The following is an 18794-nucleotide window of genomic DNA, read 5'->3' as shown; positions in this document are numbered from 1 at the left end:
ACCTAGGGCACATGGGAGAAGGAGAAAGGAGAAACCTCATTGCACAAATGGTAGTCTCTGCACAGAACTTCCACTGATGGGACCAGTTAGAGGAATCCTGCCCTATGTGCTTTACATTTGCAGTGTGTACACAGCGTAAGTCCCACAATCAACCTCTAGCATCTCCAGTTAATAGGTACAGGGAGCAGGGAAAACCACTGTCTAAGGCTTTGAAGACCCACTGCCACTTGAAAATATTGGACTCGATGGACGAAGGAAATTAACCTGGTGTATAAGTAGCTTCTAGTGTTCCTAATGTAGGGCCAGACAGCCAAATAAGTGAATCAGCAGACTCATGGCTATAGAAGGTAGAGCTGTCATGCAACTCTACCACCAAGGTCAAGCATAAGTATTTGGCCTTTGGCTCTCCTCTAGACTTGAATGTTCCTTCCTAAAATACAATAATTCTAGGTATTAATTACCAAGTCATTCTCTGGGTGGGCTCCTCATTTGAAGAAGGGAGACATTGTCAGGTTTGGGGAGTAACACCAATATTTGCAGAAGTGCAACAAATCTTGTTTTGTGGGGGGGAAGAATCTAAGGAGGGGCACCGAGCAACTCAATGAGAACTGAGCATGCTCAGTGTGCATGGAATGTTGAATGACTCTTGGGGATACAGAAATAGAAACTTGGCAGGGGGAACCTGGAATGGAGTTTTAGAAAAGGGAATGGCTAGCTTGGTAGAATCCAGGACAGGAGCTGTCCACGCTGCAACATTTTGTTGCAGGCCCTGCTTATTAAAACATGCAAAGAAACTACCATTTATGTGAGGGCAAATGTAATAAATAAATAAACCATCATTTGCCTTGCGCCTCAAATGGAATTCCTGCCCCACATGAAATGTCTGCTCTCATTCTCACTCCTGAATCAGGAAAGGATTAAAAAAGTTAATGAAAAAGAAAATTCTCCCATTTTCCCTGCAGAGGATGATTTTCTCTTCTTCACAATCATAGAACCCCCCACAATACAGAGGAAATAGTCATGCTTAAGTCCCATTGAAATCAATTAACCAAGTTACTTACAGCTAACTTAAGCCCTATTGATTTCAGTGTGATTTAAGCATAACTAACTTTCTCTGGATTATGTATTCCATCAATATATTACAGCAAGATTAATGCATTACAGAAGAATCATGTTGTGCTATGAGAGCTCTGTTTGATTAAATCATGTTCTTCTGTGATGAAGTTGATAATAAATTTTCTGTGAATTTGTGTGTGCGCGTCAAATATAAAATTCTTCTCTTAAAGGGGAAGAATGAGGTTTTTCTTTATGCCCATTTACTGCAAACAGCTAATGGGAAATCTTACATTTTGCATTTCTCTTTGGCCCATAAATACTAAGACAGCGATCCGTCTCCCATTAAAATGAATAGGAGCTTTGCCATTTAATGATATAGGAGTAGTTTGTTTCTTTTGGTTGTCAGAGGGAAGTTATGTAGATGCCGAGCGTGGGGGATGCTGTCAATCCTGGAAGCCTGTGTAGAAAGATCAAACCCCACAGCCATATCTCAGCATCCAGCCTCATTTTACTTGCATGAACACTGCTATCAGCATTCTAGTTCACACTTTGCCATTTGAACACTGTGCATGCTGAGTCTGAGCAGAAATGGGAATCCAAAACAGTGGGGCAGATGCCAAGAGCAGGTTGATGGAAGCTGCAGCGTGACTTGAAACGTGACTGCTTGCAGGCATGGGAAACCTGTGGCGCTCCAGGTGTTGTTAGACTCCAGAACTCCCACCACCCCTGACCATCGGCCATGCTGGCTGTGGCCAATGGCAGCTGTGATCCAAAAACATCTGCAGAGCCACAAATCCCCCATCCTCGGTCTAGCAGCTGGGGTACAGAATTTGTTTCTGGCTCTGTCTACTTGTGCCACAATGCCAAAACTACAACCAGTGGGGGTTTTGAGGGGGAATAAAAAATGAGGCGCTGGTACTCATATATAGAAGTGGGTGCCAGCACAAAATGGCAGCCATGGGTGATAATACTCTGGTTACAACCCAATGCTGGGGCGAAAGATGACACAGTGAATTGAGCAAAATAGAAGGTAAGAGATGGGGGCATCGAATTTTGGGCTTGCATGGGGTGCTGCTGAAATTTGAAAAACCAAAATCTGCCCCTGCATGGGATTTGGATCTGAGTTGTGTTGGAAGCCCCAAAGAACTTCTGCATTTAGGGGTGGTGTGGGGTTGTTCTTTTGTGGAGTGTTTAAACTGCTTGATAATTTGGCAGCTTGAGTTAGTGTAGCATCTAGATTGAGGTGGTGGTGGTGAGGGAGGCAGTATTTAGCTTGCTACCTTTTCTCAAGCCATTCATGGTGAAGGGTGCAGTCTATTTGTGGTGGAGGGCAGTGGGGTGGAGACTCAGCAAATGCATGATAGGACATGGGTAGAAGAGGAGCAGAACTCAGAGACTGCCAACATAGAGCAACATCTTCAGTGCTACTCCTAACCTTGTTAGTTGTAGCCCTTGTTAGCAGTAGCCCTTGAGCAGCCTTCTGCAACTTGGTGCCCTCCAGATGTCCTGAACTTGAATTCTCATCAGCTCCACTCATGATGGCCATTCTACCTTGGGGTAATAGGAGTTGTAGTTCAACTCCTAACCAACCAATTCTCCCAAAAATGTGGTAGTCTGAAGATAGCCAAATGCACATTGCTGTTAGGCTGGCCATACATCAGGAAAATGTCCTGGTTTTCAGGTGTAAAAATGGTGTCGGGGGGAATTTTGCAGAATCGGCAAAATGTCAGGGAAAACCCAGGTGTATGGCAACGTGATGGAAAAAAGCAACCCTAATTGCTGCAAGCTCATTAGAAGAAGGGCAGAACACTCTGGTTTCAACTGTCTCCAGATGTAGGATTGATGGGCCAGGTTGTCCCTTCCCCATGACCATGTTCCCCAAAAATTTCTTCCACAGGTAGATAGAGAACTGGTCCTTTATTAGATCCAGTGTCACTTGCTTCCCCCACACTTCAAGGGCTGGGGAAGATGCTACATTACATGCCATGAGCCTTGCTTGTCGCCTGTCATCTCATTGCATCTGTCATAGGGAGCCAAAATCTGAATTATTATTATTTTTGAGAAATGAAAGGTTTTTGCTCAGCCTGACAGACACACAGGGGAGTTTTGATCCATTCCCGGTGCAAAAAAAAAAGGATGCTGTCAAATCTCTCTAGGTTTTATTGCTGGCATTATCATAAACAGCGTCCTGTGCCTATTATCGGGTCACAGGGATGCTTTCCCTGTCGTGTTGTTTCACAGCCGGAGCTGACAGCTCAGCATCCGTGCAGCGACACCAACCTGAGAATTAAAAAAACCAAGAATCCAGGAAGAAAGGTTTCTGCATCTGGAAATTGGTAACTTCTGGGCCATTTTCTCTGACCCTACGGCTCTTGGACAGAGAAGGGGAGAGGGTCCCATCAAATGAACTATTGCTGTATTTGAACTGCTTACTTCCTCAAGCAGTATGGGGTTTCAGAGCCAGTGGTATCAGGTTAAGTTTCAGTTGGATGAGAAATAACACTGGAAGCTTATGGTGCCTTTGTAATATTTGCTTTACTTTTAAATATACTTGGAAGAGCATAAGCAGTGGCAAACTAGCACTCCTACAAGGAATCCCCAAAGAACAATTTGGGTCCCATCCCAGCATGCTTACCTAACTCCAACTAGAATTTCTCAGTCTCTTTCTCTTCCAAAACTGCTATTTCTGCAGCCTCTCTGCCTTCGTATCAGATCATAGCTGTCAACTTACAGATTTGAAAATAAGGGACCAGCAGCCTTGAAAATAAGGGACCAGCAGCCAAAATAAGGGACCTGCTGCCTCACCTGTTCCAGGCACTCCAGTCTTCCTGTCCTCCTGCAGTCTGGTCAAACTCATGCTGGGTAGCTTCGAGAACACTGTCCAACCAACTATGTAACCAGAGGTTCAACTGAATAGAATCTGAATCACATGCACCACAAGGCCTATGCAGCCTCAACTTAAGATGGCTCCCCGGCCTGGCTTTGCACTGCAAAGTTTGCAGCAGCACGTGCAACAAAATGGCATCCAGCATTCATAATAATAATATAATAATAATAATTTATTATTTGTACCCCGCCCATCTGGCTGGGTTTCCCCAGCCACTCTGGGCGGCTTCCAACAAAGATGAAAGATACACTAAAATGTCACATATTAAAAACTTCCCTGAACAGGGCTGCCTTCAGATGTCTTCTGAATGTCAGGTAGATGTTTATCGCTTTGACATCTGATGGGAGGGCGTTCCACAGGGCGGGCGCCACTACCGAGAAGGCCCTCTGCCTTGTTCCCTGTAACTTGGCCTCTCGCAGTGAGGGAACCACCAGAAGGCCCTCGGAGCTGGACCTCAGTGTCCGGGCAGAACGATGGGGGAGGAGACGCTCCTTCAGATATACTGGACCAAGGCCGTTTAGGGCTTTAAAGGTCAGCACCAACACTTTGAATTGTGCTCGGAAACGTACTGGGAGCCAATGTAGGTCTTTCAAGACCAGTGTTATATGGTCTCGGCGGCCGCTCCCAGTCACCAGTCTAGCTGCCGCAAAAAAAACCCTCAGCTTGCATTAACTAGCCACACACAAGGCATGCAAGCTCCACCCCCCAGTCGTTCTTAGACTTCTTATTGGGTGAGCAACAGAGCCAAGCAACACAGTTGGAGCCTCCCTCCTCCCTGGCTGGCAGGGAGGGAGGGAGAGGAGCTGCTTCCTTTGAAATTTAAGGGACATCATTTAAGGGACATTTAAGGGACATCCATCAATAAGGGACAGCGGTGGGACATGGCGCTGGAATAAGGGACTGTCCCTTCAAATAAGGGGCACTTGACAGCTATGTATCAGATTCTCTAAGGTGGGGAATCTGTGGCTCTCCAGAGGCATTGGGCTAGAACTTGCATCATCCCTGTGACCACACAGCCTGGAGTTGTATTCCAAAGATATCTGGGGAGCCACATGTTGCCCACCTCTGCTCTAAGGTCAAAACACTCATGCGAGATCTCCTCCTATCAGGAAGTAATCTCCTGTCATTGGCTTCATGGAACATCAGCTGAGCATAGTGGGCTTTTAGCCTAACAAAAGAATACCAAGGTGTAGACTATGTTCAGAGTTCAAAATAAGTGTGTGCTGATTCAAGTGTGAAAAACACATATGTATTTTTGGATGCTTGTCTCTAAGGCCGATGCATTATCTAGGGACACAACAATGCCAACAATGAAAGTTGGTTCATTCCACATCTGATGGGGTACATATATTCTGTACTTAGATGGTGTGCCTGAATACAAAATAATCTTGTTTGAAATGATACAGTAGAGAGGCACTTCAAACCTCCTAGAGACCCTATTAAACAGTACTTCCCAGATCCTATGGAGTCAAATTGACCCTAGAAATACTCAGCCCACCCACTGACGGCATGTGGCTCCCTGCAAAATTTTACGTTTTCTGCTCTACTGCGGGCAGATGAAGTGTGCTTGTGGTGGGTGGACAAAGAAGGTGCCTTCTCATTGTGCTAGTGGGAGCCTGCTTTCAAATAGCTGTGGCTGAGGCAGCATCAAAAAGGAAATACAGAAGTAAATTACCTCTCAGAGAAGGTACCAACTAGAGCAGGAGCTTTGTGCTGTGATTACTGGTTCTGTGCCATGGCTGATGCATTCAAATTAATGGTGATCAGCATGAGAATTGGCAAGCTTCCTACAACCCTGTCATTTAGGAAGCTGCTACATACCAAATCAGACTTCTTGTTCACCTAGCCTAGTATTTTCTATTCTGACCAGCATCACCAATCTAGGATCTTAGGCAAGAAGACTTTCACATCACCTGCTACCTGGTATTTTTCACTAGTCTGGAGATGGCTCAGGGACTGGAGCTGGGACCTTCTGCCCACAGCACATGAGCTCCAGCACTGAGATAGGTGGTCCCTTGTCCTTTGTTTTTTGAAGGTCTTCTTTGGGACCCTGAATGCTGGTCTGGTGGCTAGTCAACTGAGTTGTGAATCAGGAAGTCTCCAGTTTGAATCTCATCTGTGCCATAAACCCACTGGTTGAATGTGACAAGCTGTTCTAGATCTCTCTCAACCTCAGGAGACACATACACACACACTCTTGTCACTGGGAACAATAATGCATACCAATCTTGCAGGGCTGTTCTAGGGGTTGTAAGATAATGCATGAGCAGTGCTTGGAACCCTTGAAAACATTATGCATCAAAGCTCTGGATAATGATCCTGATCCTTGCCAAATTCCTAAAAAGCCAGTTGCCTGTACAGTAGAAGATGGCTTCCTATGCTGTGGACTACCAACTGACCAATCAGTATACCAGAACCTTAGTTTATGTCCAGGGCATTGTTCAGAATAACAGCTTAGTGGCAGTTCTGCACATACTCAAACCTTTATGAACAGTCCAATAAATCTTATCTTCATATTAGTTGCTATCTATCTATACATTTTTAGCACCATGTAATAACTCGATCCCAACATTTCCAGTGCCACATGGCTACCCCTGGCCGTATTAGATGCCAATTTGGCACATAGTAGGAATCTGTATCCATCATGGTAGAAAAGGCAAGAGGATAATTGAACAGTATGCCTTTGTAGGGCACGTTACTGCTACCAAAAACAAGTGTGGCATGGATATGGGGTTCTGTTGGGAGCACATTCTTCCCTGGGCTTTATACAGTAGGATAATCTAATTACAATAATACATTCTAATACGGCTCTTTGAAAAATCTGGCAGTATGTAGCTCATAAAGAGAATTTCTGGTCGCTTCTGTGCTCTGCTGATCATGTCTGAATTACACAGGACTCTATGCATTACCAACTAAAAAGCCCAAAGCCTTTCCTGCTGCGTGTAAAACTCAGAACAGGGCCCGTGGTGTATGGTTTTCTATTCTCCCCTTTAAATCCTTTCTCAGGGAAAAGGAGGGGCATCCCCAGGGGGGCTCTTGTTTCCCTTCCAGCCCAGCAGTCTTCCTCTTGGATGGCTTTGCTAGTTATGCTCATATTTATAAACATCTGAAGGATCCTGGTGCCAGGCTGATCTGATGCTAGAAAGCAGGCATTATATTTTGTGGCAGGAGCAAACCACTTCTGAATTCATTTCTTATTAGAGATCAAGTCATTTGTGAGGCTTCTGGAGATGCAATATGATGCAATCTACTGCAAGATAATTCTCCTTTCATTTGTTCATATATATATATTTTAAAGAGAACCACATTTGACAGGACAAGCCACAATTCTGTTATGCAATGAGAAGGAAGCTCCCATCTGCCCAACCTTTCATTTAATTAGGCAAGCCGGAGCACAGATCACAGTGCTCTCCCACTTCTCTTTAAAAAGATTGAACTGTACAGCTCTCACAGATTTCGTCTTCTGCCTGTGATCTTCGAAGAGAATGAAAAGTCCTCGGGATTCTCTGTGTGTGAAAAAGAGACAGAGAGTCATGCATGGCTGTCCGTGTGTAATGATCTAAGCCTTCCCCTGCTTTCAAACACTGTGCTCTTTTTCTTTGCATCTTGCATGGGCAACTGAGCTCACAGCTCTCCAGTGCAACATTTCTAGTCCTCTGTCACCTGAACTAAAAGACAAAAGCAGATGGAAGAAGGCCTACATGTAATTTTTTTCCTTCTTTATATAAGGAGCTGAGGGTATACACAAAGGGCCTATTCTCACGGCCACTTCAGTGCCTAGTGGTGGCAGTGGAGGTGGGGAACCCTGAACATGTTGTTTTCCAGCTTCTCTCAGTTCATGGTGAGTTGTTCATGTGTACCCAACACCATGCAGATTATTTAGGATTTTTTAATCTACAATGAAGAGCCCAAATTAATGATGCACTGTAGTAGTTTGTCATAGCTGAAGGCCAGCCCGAGGATTAGGGAGAGCGAGGCAACCACTGCAGACAACAAATGTTGAAGGGCTAGGAGCCTCTGAAGAGGTGTTGGAGGAAAGGGCTGTGTGTACCACATAGTGCTGCTAAGCTAGCCTGATGCTCTTACATGTAGTGGAGAATGTTTTCTTGTTGCCAACACTCGAGCAAGCAAGCTTGGTTGGCTTTTGAACATGGAATAGTGAGGGGGGAGAGCGGGGGAGGGAGAGGGAGAGGGAGAGGGAGAGGGAGAGGGAGAGGGAGAGGGAGAGGGAGAGAGAGAGAGAGAGAGAGAGAGAGAGAGAGAGAATATGAATGTTCTACCACCAGACTGTACCCTCCATCACTGCACAGTTAAAAGGAGGTACATTCTTGTAACATATCACAGATCACTGTGGTGCAAGTGCTATCTCCTCCCACACTGTTACACACTGCTTAAATCTCTACTTTGCTTTCTCCATCTTGCAATTTCACATCTTCCACCAATCTAAAAGCCAATGGGGTGGTTGTTCTTTTGGTTAAAAGCCTGATTGTTGTAGAATAATAGAACATACAACGGTAGAAAACACACATTGGCGGCGGCAGTGTATGAAATGACAAGCTGTGCACTCCATGGTGCCCATTCTCATGCCAGCATTGACACGACAGAGTACAGGGTGCTCCCCACTCCAGAAATGAGCCCTTCGACTTATGAAGGGTGATAAAGTAAGGGTGGGTGATGCACTGGGGGTGGGGGCTTGCTACTATGACTTCACTCTTTTTTGCTCTCTTGCAAAGCAACTGAATGCCTGAATGGAGCTAAAGGCACATCAAGAACTCAAAATTTCACAATGCCATGTGCTCTATTCTCCTGAAAACAGACAGTGATATTCAGCTAACTCATTCTCCAAGTATACCCAATGAACTCCATTGATTCAGTGGATCTACTCTGAGGATGATTATATATTACTCATGCAAACCTCAAATGAATTCCAACCATAGGGCAAATTCTTGTTTTAGCCAGCATTTCTCTTCCTTTTCTGGATCACATGAAATGCATGGGCGATAGTGCTCCTTTTGCAAAATAAGAACAATCGAGGCTTAGAGTGAAATGGTGTACACATTTTCTGCTGCACTTCCAGTGCCAAGCACCGTGACAGGCAAGTGCGACAAGTAAGCAGCTTTATCCTTGCCCACATTGCCTGCTACTGCTGCTCCTTATTTATTTCATCTCCCACAGGTTATCACACTTGCTTTCATTGGGCACCTCCATCTCCAAGCCCCCATATTTAGAAAGTGTGAAATGCATAAAATGGTTGGTAGGATCCCTTCATAGCAGCAAAGAGTAAGTGAAATATTTTTTACAACCCTCTTATTTTTTTAAAAAAAAAAATGGAAACCAGGGGAAAAAGGCGAGCAGCAACAGTTCAGTCTGTCCAGGTGCTGTTCCCTCCTGTTGGCTGCTTAAGGATTCCACAAGATAACAAGGAGCAGCCAGCTGTGGTTGTTTACTCAAAACACACCTACGTCATGGCAGCCCCCCTCTCTTTCCTCCCCACTTTCTTCTTTTTTTCTTTTTTCTTTTGCATCTTCAAGACAAATAGAATTAGTGGTATCAACCTTACCACAAGGAGAAACACAGACTTACAAAGAGCATCACATAGCATCAGACATGGGAGATGTAAAAAAAAATTGGCAAGACATTAAGTGTTTAAAACAAATAAGGCACCAACATAAAAAGTATGTAAATATATGCTTTCAGCCTGTTTATACTGCTTCCTTTTAAGTCAGATTGGGCCCAGCAGGCACTCTGGCACAGACATCTCTTTTCCATTTGGGAAAAGAAGTCAATGAAAACAGAATGCTAAAATATACCTGTTTGGGATTCCCAAAACTCTGTAGAAAAGTTTCGTGTGTTATCTATTTATATATCTCTGCAAATAGATAGGCAGGCAGGTAGGCAGATCGACGGGCAGATATATTAGATTTTATATCCCAATTTCGCCTAAAAAAGGAGATTCCCAGGGGAACTGTCTTCAGTTTAAAAACAGAATAAAAGCACACTATCAAAGCCACATTATAAACAAGAGTCAATAGAAGCAATGATACATTTAAAATACTTAAAACCGGTGCTTTTTTTTCTGAGGGGACGCAGGGGTACGCATACCCCTAAACATTTTGTGAATGTAAGTTTGGCCTCATTGAGGGGCAGTATTTCAATATGAGTAAGAAAATGAGAGTACCCCTAAGCATTTTTTAAGAAAAAAAGCACTGTCTAAAACTAACAGAGACCTGCTAAAACTAACAGAGACCTGATGAGCATCTACAAATGAGAGGTCAAGATGCTCACAGCCACATGGAACTCATGCCCAATGCCACCTGGAAAGCCTTTAATCTGAAGACTGGATTTGACAACCTATTGTATGAGAAGGATGCTCTGTGCATGCACAAAAGCAGCCACACATTCCAGGACTCGGCCATGCCACTGAAAGCAGGTTTCGGGGCTCTATTACGAGGAATCCCAGACGAAGAAGAGCTGCTACTGAGCAAGAATCACACAACAATATCAACAGAGTATGCTACAGAAATCAAGCAGCAGGATTCTGTTTATATTCTGAGCGGCTGCAGCAATAGAAAGACATACTCTAACACCATTATTAATAACTGGTATATTCTTAATTTCATGCTGATCTCAGCTTGATTTCATGCAGATGGTGGAAGAGAAAAGGAGTAGCAGATAAAGAGAGAGGAGGAAGGGACTGGCAAGAAGAAAGAGAAAGGAAGCCATCCAACTTGCTTTTGGCTCTAGCCCCCCACCCCAACTCTGCTCCACCACTGGCAACATATGACTCTCATCAGAACAAAAGGACTCCCCAATTTGACTATCTAGTGCCCCCTTCAAAAAGTTCAATGCTCTATAGACAGAATTGTGCCACAGCAGCCTTCTGAGGTGGGAGAAGCTGAAGGATAATTATCATTCCCAGGCTGCACACATCGGGCTTTGTGGTTGAGTACCAATTTGAAGACTTGTCTTCCTAGTTCAAGTCCTACTCAGTCTGCTCACTGAGTGAGATGGCTGCTCTGTGGGAGGTATGTATGGGCTTCTCATTCCAGGCAACAGCTTGGCTCACTGCAGTGCACTCAAAGAGATGCATGCTTGGACAAGGACTGGTGGGAAGTTAAAGGGCTCCATTGAGCCACCTGGGAATCCCCTCCCATATATGGAATTAAGCCTTGTGATGATAAGGCCAGAAGCATAACTTTTGAATATCTGCAGCTTCAACAAAACCAGAAGCAATTTTTATGCAGGTATGGGAGAAAGGTCAGGATTGTTACAGTGGTTTGGTCTATTGACTGAAGAAACCTTGCCATTCTGCCCATCCATCAATTAGTGCTGCCAAAGCCATTGTGAGCGCATTCATTTTTCACGCCGCTCATAACAACTGGAGGTCCAGTTGAATACAGTTTCCAATATTAACTGAATATTATAAATGAAACAGCCAGGGCTCAGTTATGACTATGCAGCTACTGTGGCAGGTCCATTAAGGCTGTGGCCTTTAGCATACTCTCTTGGAAATAGCTTCTGATGAGATCACAGAAGCTCCAGGCAAATTCACACAACCCTTTCAGCCCTTGGCAGATCAAAGATTGAAACTGTGGTCATGAGTGAGTGTCAAAAGCCATACGTGCTGGCTTCAGTGTGTGCCGATTACATGGGCATGGCCAACTCGGCCTGTGGCACAGCAGTTAAAGGTCGTAGCTTTCAACAAAAATATTTTAGGCTATTATTCTCATTTGAAATGAACTGCCCTCTTATCTCAGGCCATCGCAGTTCCATGGACCAACCATCAAAGGCTCAAACTGACCTGTATTTTCCTAGAATGTACCTTGGAATTCAGCTGAAAGTCTGTGAGTTGGGGGTGTTCTATGAGGTCCTCCTATTTAAAGGACTGAGATGTGTTCCATGGCATTTGATATAGCTGGGTGGGTTGGGATCTACTGGGAGACCCCTAGGTTTTTTGAAGTAGAATGGCAAGGATTTCTGACTCCTAATTATTTAGCAATTGCACAAGAAAATTATTTCCCTCCTAAGTTGTACTGCTGAAATGAAGAAAAGGGGAGTAACTGGGAGTGGATTTTGTGTGCACATGTATATGTGTGAAAAAACTATGAGCTCAGCTCAGTTCTAGTACTCAAACAAATTCCTGGACTCCTAATAAGTGGACATATTTTACACTTGGGTCCAGCTGGCAGATCTTGGGGCTTTAGTTAAAAACCAAATTATGAAGTCTATGTAGAACTGCGTTTCTCAAACAGTGAACCAGGATCCACCACTTTCCACCTTCAACCACTTTCAGGTGTGTCTCTGTGCCACAGCCTGCCCATTGCCTGTCCCACCCTCTTTTGGTTAGATCAATGCTAGTACCAGCAACCCCTTGTCTGCTGAGTAAAGATGGCCAGGAGATAGAGAAGTTCACAGGGAAGAAGGGAAGGAAGGTTATCCTTCTTTGAGGGGAAAGTACTAGAGGAGGTGCTAAAGGAATGTAAGATAAAATGCTAATATGCATTTATAAGAATAAAATCAATAAACTGGGAATGGAAAGGAAAGGGATAAGAGAGGAAAGATGTTACTAGAGGAAGAAGTGAATGTAAAAGAACCCGGGAGAAGGGATGTAAGAAACTGGGAGGGATTGGAGGAAATACAAATTGAGTGTGAAAAGAGAATGGGAGAAGAAATTACAAAAGATGGGTAAAAATGCTTTAAGAGGAATGGGAATGCAAAAATAGAAAAGGTAATGCCTCTTCTATTTAGAGCAGGGGTTGTCAACCTGGTCCCTACTGCCCACTAGTGGGCGTTTCAGGATTCTAGGTGGGCGGTAGGGGGTTCTATGGCACAAGCGGAATCCTCCTTCCATCGAGCACTGGTGGGCAGTAAGGAAATTTTACCTTCAAGAAAGATGTATTAGTGGGTGGTAGGTATAAAAAGATTGAATCTGCCCCTGATTTAGAGCCTCAGGATCAGAAACTTCTGCCTAAAATGGAGAGGGTGAATCGCAATGCCTCCAGAGCAAATGTCTGCACTTAGCTTGAGGAAAGCTGAGCTATGGAACTGCTAGCTACAGTGAAAATACTGTGGAAAAGAACCGAGCAATTTCCAAAGGTGGATTAGATATCAGTGAAAGATAACTCTGCCTCCATCTGCCATCATATCATAACTATATCTGTCCCTGCATCCCACTTTTGTAACTGGTGAGACTAGTAATTTCCCACCATCTCAACTGGGCCTTGGGAGTAGAAACCCTTTGACTAGAACCCCTGAACCAGGTCATTCTGTGGAGCTTTGGTGAACAGAGACAAGAATATAAGCCTTCCAGTTTAGTTCTCCTGGGAAACTTAATTCAGAAGGTTTTTAAAGAAACATTATCCAGATCCTGCATTTAGGCCATTTCTAAAGGGATAAGAAAATATCCATATTGCCTTTAAATGATGGTGTAAAGGATTCTGTGGAACACGGCTGCCCAAGATCCAACAAGAAGGTGAATGGAGGTTGCTCCCCAGCTGCACCGCAGTTCCCCATTGGCCACGCCCCCCGGCTAACCCAATTTGTCAGCCGGGGGGCATGATGCAGCTGTGAGTCCTAATGACGTGGGCGGCATCCCTCCACCCACTGCCAGGTCACTGGGAGGTCCCAGATGCCCACCCACAATGCCTTCCCCCGGGGAAGGGGAGCGGTTCTTTCACACACAAAAATGTGGGGGTATTCAACACATGTAGAGGGGAGCAGGATCACAACTGCTGGTCTCACTTATGAACTGTACATGCTGATTATGTCTTCTGTGCAGATCCTACAGTATGTTGGCATAACTAACTCCTCATGTGCAGTCTATGCGCCTGCACATAAGACTTATGTGGACTTATTGCAGGCTTATGGGATACCAAGCTGGGATACCAGAAAGACTTGGAAAGAGGAAAGGCTGGGTGTAGGAGATCAGGACCCTGGCCAGCTCCTTGCAGCTCCTTGGGGAATATCAGAAGCTGGATGCAATACTGTAATGGCTTAGTTCAATGTTTCAGTTTGAAACACTTTTTCAAAAGAAAAGAAAACAAAAAAAAAAGAACCACATTGGACACCATTTGTAGATTAACACATGGTGATCATTTTAAGATGTGGTGGTTTGTGATACTGCAAAGGTATGGCAAGTGCAGCCGATTATATAATGCACAACTCATACAACAACCATACACTTTTCCAAAAAGGCACCAGATTTGCACCATTTGTGGATGTCTACATAGTTATCATTTTCCATTATTGGCATGTAAGGTATTTCACATGCACTTTTGATTGGAATGGTGTTTAGGATTGCCATATTTCAAACAGTTGTTGTGCTTTATTTTGCTGCTTTTTTTTGCCAAAGTTGTTGAGCTGCTTTGGCAAATCGCAAAATAAATAAATAAATAAATATTGCCAACATGAGTTGCCATACATCCAGGTTTTCTCAGACATTTTACCAATTTCCTGCCGACGACTCCAGTACAGTGGTACCTCGGGTTACAGACGCTTCAGGTTACAGACTCCACTAACCCAGAAATAGTACCTCGGGTTAAGAACTTTGCTTCAGGATGAGAACAGAAATTGTGCGGCGGTGGCAGGAGGCCCCATTAGCTAAAGTGGTACCTCAGGTTAAGAACAGTTTCAGGTTAAGAACGGACCTCCAGAACAAATTAAGTTCTTAACCTGAGGTACCACTGTATTCAGGATATGTCCAGGAAATCATGGGTGCATGGCAAGCCTAATAGTCTTTCCATCTGAGCAGTCAAAAAAGAACACTAGGAACACTGCTCAAACTGCTGCCCAGAGGTAACTGAGAGCCAACAGTGTTCTCTAGCCATGCCATCTCTGTAGGAAGATGTGACACTGAAAAGAGCAATTCTACAGGCATTTTGGTGGGGTTGCTGCCCCTGATTGTATTGTGGCAGTTCACTCCCACACATGAAGTGTTCTAAGGAGGAGGAGTCAGAGGAGGGGGCTTGGGTGAAGCAGGGGCTGGGGGAAACCCAGCCGGATGAGCGGGGTATAAATAATGAAATTATTATTATTAATTATTAGTGTTGGCTCCTGGGGTCCCCTGCAGCATACATTTAGGGGCTCTCACTAGGAATGGTTCCTCCCCCCCCCCAATAAAAGTCCTCCCCAATCCTCTGTGTCATCAGAGTTTGAACCTGGGGCATGACAGTTTTGTGGAATGAAGAAGGGAGTTGCTATTACTAAATGAAACAGGCTTTTCCAATCAGTCTTGAACAAAATGGTGTATTAGCATTTCCACCAATGGATGGCAGAGTAATTCCAAAGCAGCCCCTGCTTAACTCCAGCTCCTTTGAAACATGAGGCAGATGCGAGAGAGAAGTCTCCTCTTCTACTTCTAAGCAAAATAGTGGAGATGCAGGGATTCATAATGCAGTGGAATTTAATAAAATAGCCCAGAAGTGACAAAGTTTTTCCCCGTTGCCAGCTTCTTAATTAAATTGCCTAATGCCGTTTGCAATCACAGCACAAACTCCTGTGTTTAAAGACCATGGTGTTGCCATGGCGCTAACCCAGTGGATGGTGTGAGGCTGTGACAAAGCATACAGATTAGGAAGGCTAGCGTTGCTGCAGGAGATTTGGTTGCCATGTTACAAAGGGAGATCTGGCACACTGTTTTCTACAGCCCAGCAATGCTTTCGCTTTGGTGTGCTTTTACATTATCCTCTTGCTATATTATTCAAAGGCCTTTTTGAAATAGCCATACCCACATTTTGCAGGCTGGGAAATTGAGGGGAAGTAGTAGCAGGGCTTATTTCTCATAGCTTTAGACTATTTTACAAGAACTGAAAACTGGAAGGAATCCCTCACACCCTTTTTTTCCCCTCCCCAAAGCCTGATTAAATAAATGGGAAATGCTGAAATGTTTCCATAAAATGCCTTCTCCTGCAGCAAATAACTTAATAATGTTCAGCCCAATATTATGCATGTTTACTCAGATGTAAGTCCCAAAGTTTAATGGGCATATTCAGAAGTAAATATACAAAGGAAGGAAGTATTAGACTAATGATACTGGTAATGTTATTGCTCCCATCCAAAGCACTGTTATAATTGTTTTTTAAGCTGGAATTAAATGCAGGTTTGTTTAAAACTGACAACATTGCTGGTCAGATCACATTTGGCAATGTGCCCACAGTTCTTTCCTTTTCTTTATTTCTTTTAAAAAAAAGAATCAAAGTGAGAAAATGGAAAAGCTTGCTGCAGTTTGTGCAAATCTCCAGTTTTTAAAAGCCTTTGCAAGCAACAATAGTAACTGTTGCATTTGTTTATAGGAGTGATGGGGAACCCGGGGCCACCCAGATGTTGTTGGACTACAACTCTCATCATCTCTGACAATTGGCCATGCTGGTTGGGACTAATGGGAACTGGAGTCTGTCTAACAATTTACAGAGAGCCATGAGTCCTCCCTCCCTGTTTTATGGAATGCTAAGTGTTTCTAATGCACATTCCATTAAAACAGGTAGTCCAGCATGGCTTTTTCTCAAAGTCTAGTAAGAGGTCTTCTTGGCTGTGAGGTGGAAAGAAACAAGAAGAATAGAGGGCTGTGGGATTAAGTGAGCAATGTCTCTCACTTAGGCTACCAAGCAGCAGCCACCATGCAAGGAAATAACCCTTTCTTTCTCCTTGGCATTGCATAACAGAAATACATAGGATGAGTAACATGCCAATCATTCTTGGTGTCATGAACATTTCTTGGAATATTTTTTTTTATTATTTGGATACAGTCATCAGAAATTCCAAACAACTGCTTAGATGCCCTTGAAAATATGTGGCTGTGATTCCTCAAAGATCACAGATCTGAAATAATTTACTCTGAAATTGTACCATAGACTTTTGATGCTACTTCAAACTGAGCAGTATGAAGAGTACAGCATTCCTATGAGTTCCATTCTGATCATTTGTACAAGGGATTCCATCGTTCTTACACCAGGACAAATGAAATTTTGAAGTATTGCAGGGCTTCCATTTCCAGCCTTGAGCTAGAAACCCCAAGACAAAGACAGTCCTGACCTAAGGCTTTGAGTCTGAAGGATAGTGAGTCAAATGATCCCCATGTGAAACTGGCCATTGAAACAGATGCTGCATGAAACTCATTCAAAGCCAGGACTAGTCACACCACCACAAGGCCACAGAGGCACATAAATAGGCCCACTCAATCCACACTATAATATGCATGAGCTGCGTCCCAGTTCAGGCAAGAAAAGTCATACTTGTCTTCTGCATGGAACTTAGATTTATCATAGATGGAAAAATGACTTTACACATCTCAAAAGATACAAAATCACTTTTTTAACACATCTGCAACCAATCGTTCTATGTGCCTATTTTATAATTTTTTTTATCTTCTAATGTTTGTCTGTTGTTATTGTTATCTCTGTTTTATATATATTATGAAATGAGATAATAATAATGTTTACCAAAAAAAAGAAAGATACGAAATCAAAAGGCAGCTCTTTAAGCCAATGCACAAATTTGTGCTGAAAACTAAAGGGTCCTAATTAAGAAGCATAGCATCTTGAAATCATGGATGAGTCTTGCTTGTTTTCCAACTCAGAACCTAGTTGATTAACAGATAGTGGACTGGGGAGAATGTTTCCATAGTGTGGATCTGACTGAAGTTGAGTGTTGGTGTGTATCCTTGGAGCATGAATTACTTCCTCAATCCATTCGGGTTTTAATCTTCCAGTGATTCCTCTGACATGCCATTCCTGGTTTCTCTGCCTCTGTGGGCTGTGTTGTTGGCGCACGCAGTTGGGTGATTAGGCCATACTCTCTCTCTCAAAAAAAGTGCCATACTGTATGTTGCTAATGTCGGGATATAAAACAAGGCTGTGTGGATTCTGCCATCCTGCACAAGTACAGAGGGGGGAAACTCTCCAGAATATAGCATTGGATATACAATTCAGCTTTCTTAGTACCCCATCTTTCATTTCAAAACAATCTGCGAGCCCTTGATGGCAGTGTGTGAACCTCACTATCTCTTGTTGTGAGAATCACTGAATATTATTTCTAAGTAGTGAATAATGATACATAGCTCCTATATCCTCCTACTCAGAAGCAGAATACATTGCGGAAAATACACACACATGCCGATCATACTCAGCCATGGCTGTAGCACATCCTGCGCTACTGTTTGACAAGGCCTGATTAAAGGGCATGGGGACTCTTCTCTGACTTGTGCACCACACAATCTTCTCTGTAAGCCAGTGCTAACACAGAGATGAAGCACACAAACACAGCCACCCTTGTGTGCTGTCCACCCTTGATAACTATACCTGTGACTCAGTTATTGGTTATTGGTTTTGTTTGTTTGTTTAAGGTGTTATTTTGTTCTTAGGGGGAGGGGTCAGGGCTGCCGGGGAGTGGGCCCCAGCCCACAAAATGGCTGGGGCATGTTCCACAGGGGGGGATGCACTGGGACAACCGATCTCAGTGATCACGGGTAGGAGGAGGAGTTACGCTAAGACTAGACCACGTCATTACAGAGGAGGCAGGTTTAGTCGTTGTCTGAGGACTATTCCTGCCTCCGGGTCTGGTCCTGACCGGATGGATACTAGAATCAGCAAGGGATACCCACATGACCTGAAGGTGCTGCTGTGCAATGCCAGGTCAATGATTCATAAGACCACTGCCATCCATGACTTGATCATGGATGGAGGACTTGACCTGGCATGTGTAACAGAGACTTGGTTGGATGAAGCAGATGGGCCTGTCCTTGCCGCTGCTTGTCCACCAGGTTTCTCTTACGCACAGCAACCCAGGTCATGTGGGCGGGGAGGGGGGGTTGCAGTGATTTTTAGGGAGTCATTAGTTTGCACCAGGCGTCCTATTG

The 18794-nt window shown here is 44.0% G+C and overlaps 1 protein-coding gene across 3 annotated transcripts in view; it reads left to right on the top strand.

Annotated features, from left to right (window-relative positions):
• Positions 1-18794, top strand: part of LRRN2 (leucine rich repeat neuronal 2) — a 164478-nt gene that overhangs the window by 98383 nt on the left and 47301 nt on the right. The window contains exon 2 of one of the 3 annotated variants that reach the window (XM_053393245.1): positions 9119-9223. The exons of the other annotated variants lie outside the window; for them this stretch is intronic. The gene's annotated coding sequence lies outside the window, so the exon portion shown is untranslated. The remainder of the gene's footprint in view (positions 1-9118; positions 9224-18794) is intronic. 3 annotated transcript variants of the gene reach the window in all.

The sequence above is a fragment of the Podarcis raffonei genome, chromosome 6 (assembly GCF_027172205.1).
Source record: "Podarcis raffonei isolate rPodRaf1 chromosome 6, rPodRaf1.pri, whole genome shotgun sequence".
Taxonomy (NCBI): Eukaryota; Metazoa; Chordata; class Lepidosauria; order Squamata; family Lacertidae; genus Podarcis; species Podarcis raffonei.
This window is presented reverse-complemented; position numbering and strand designations above follow the sequence as displayed.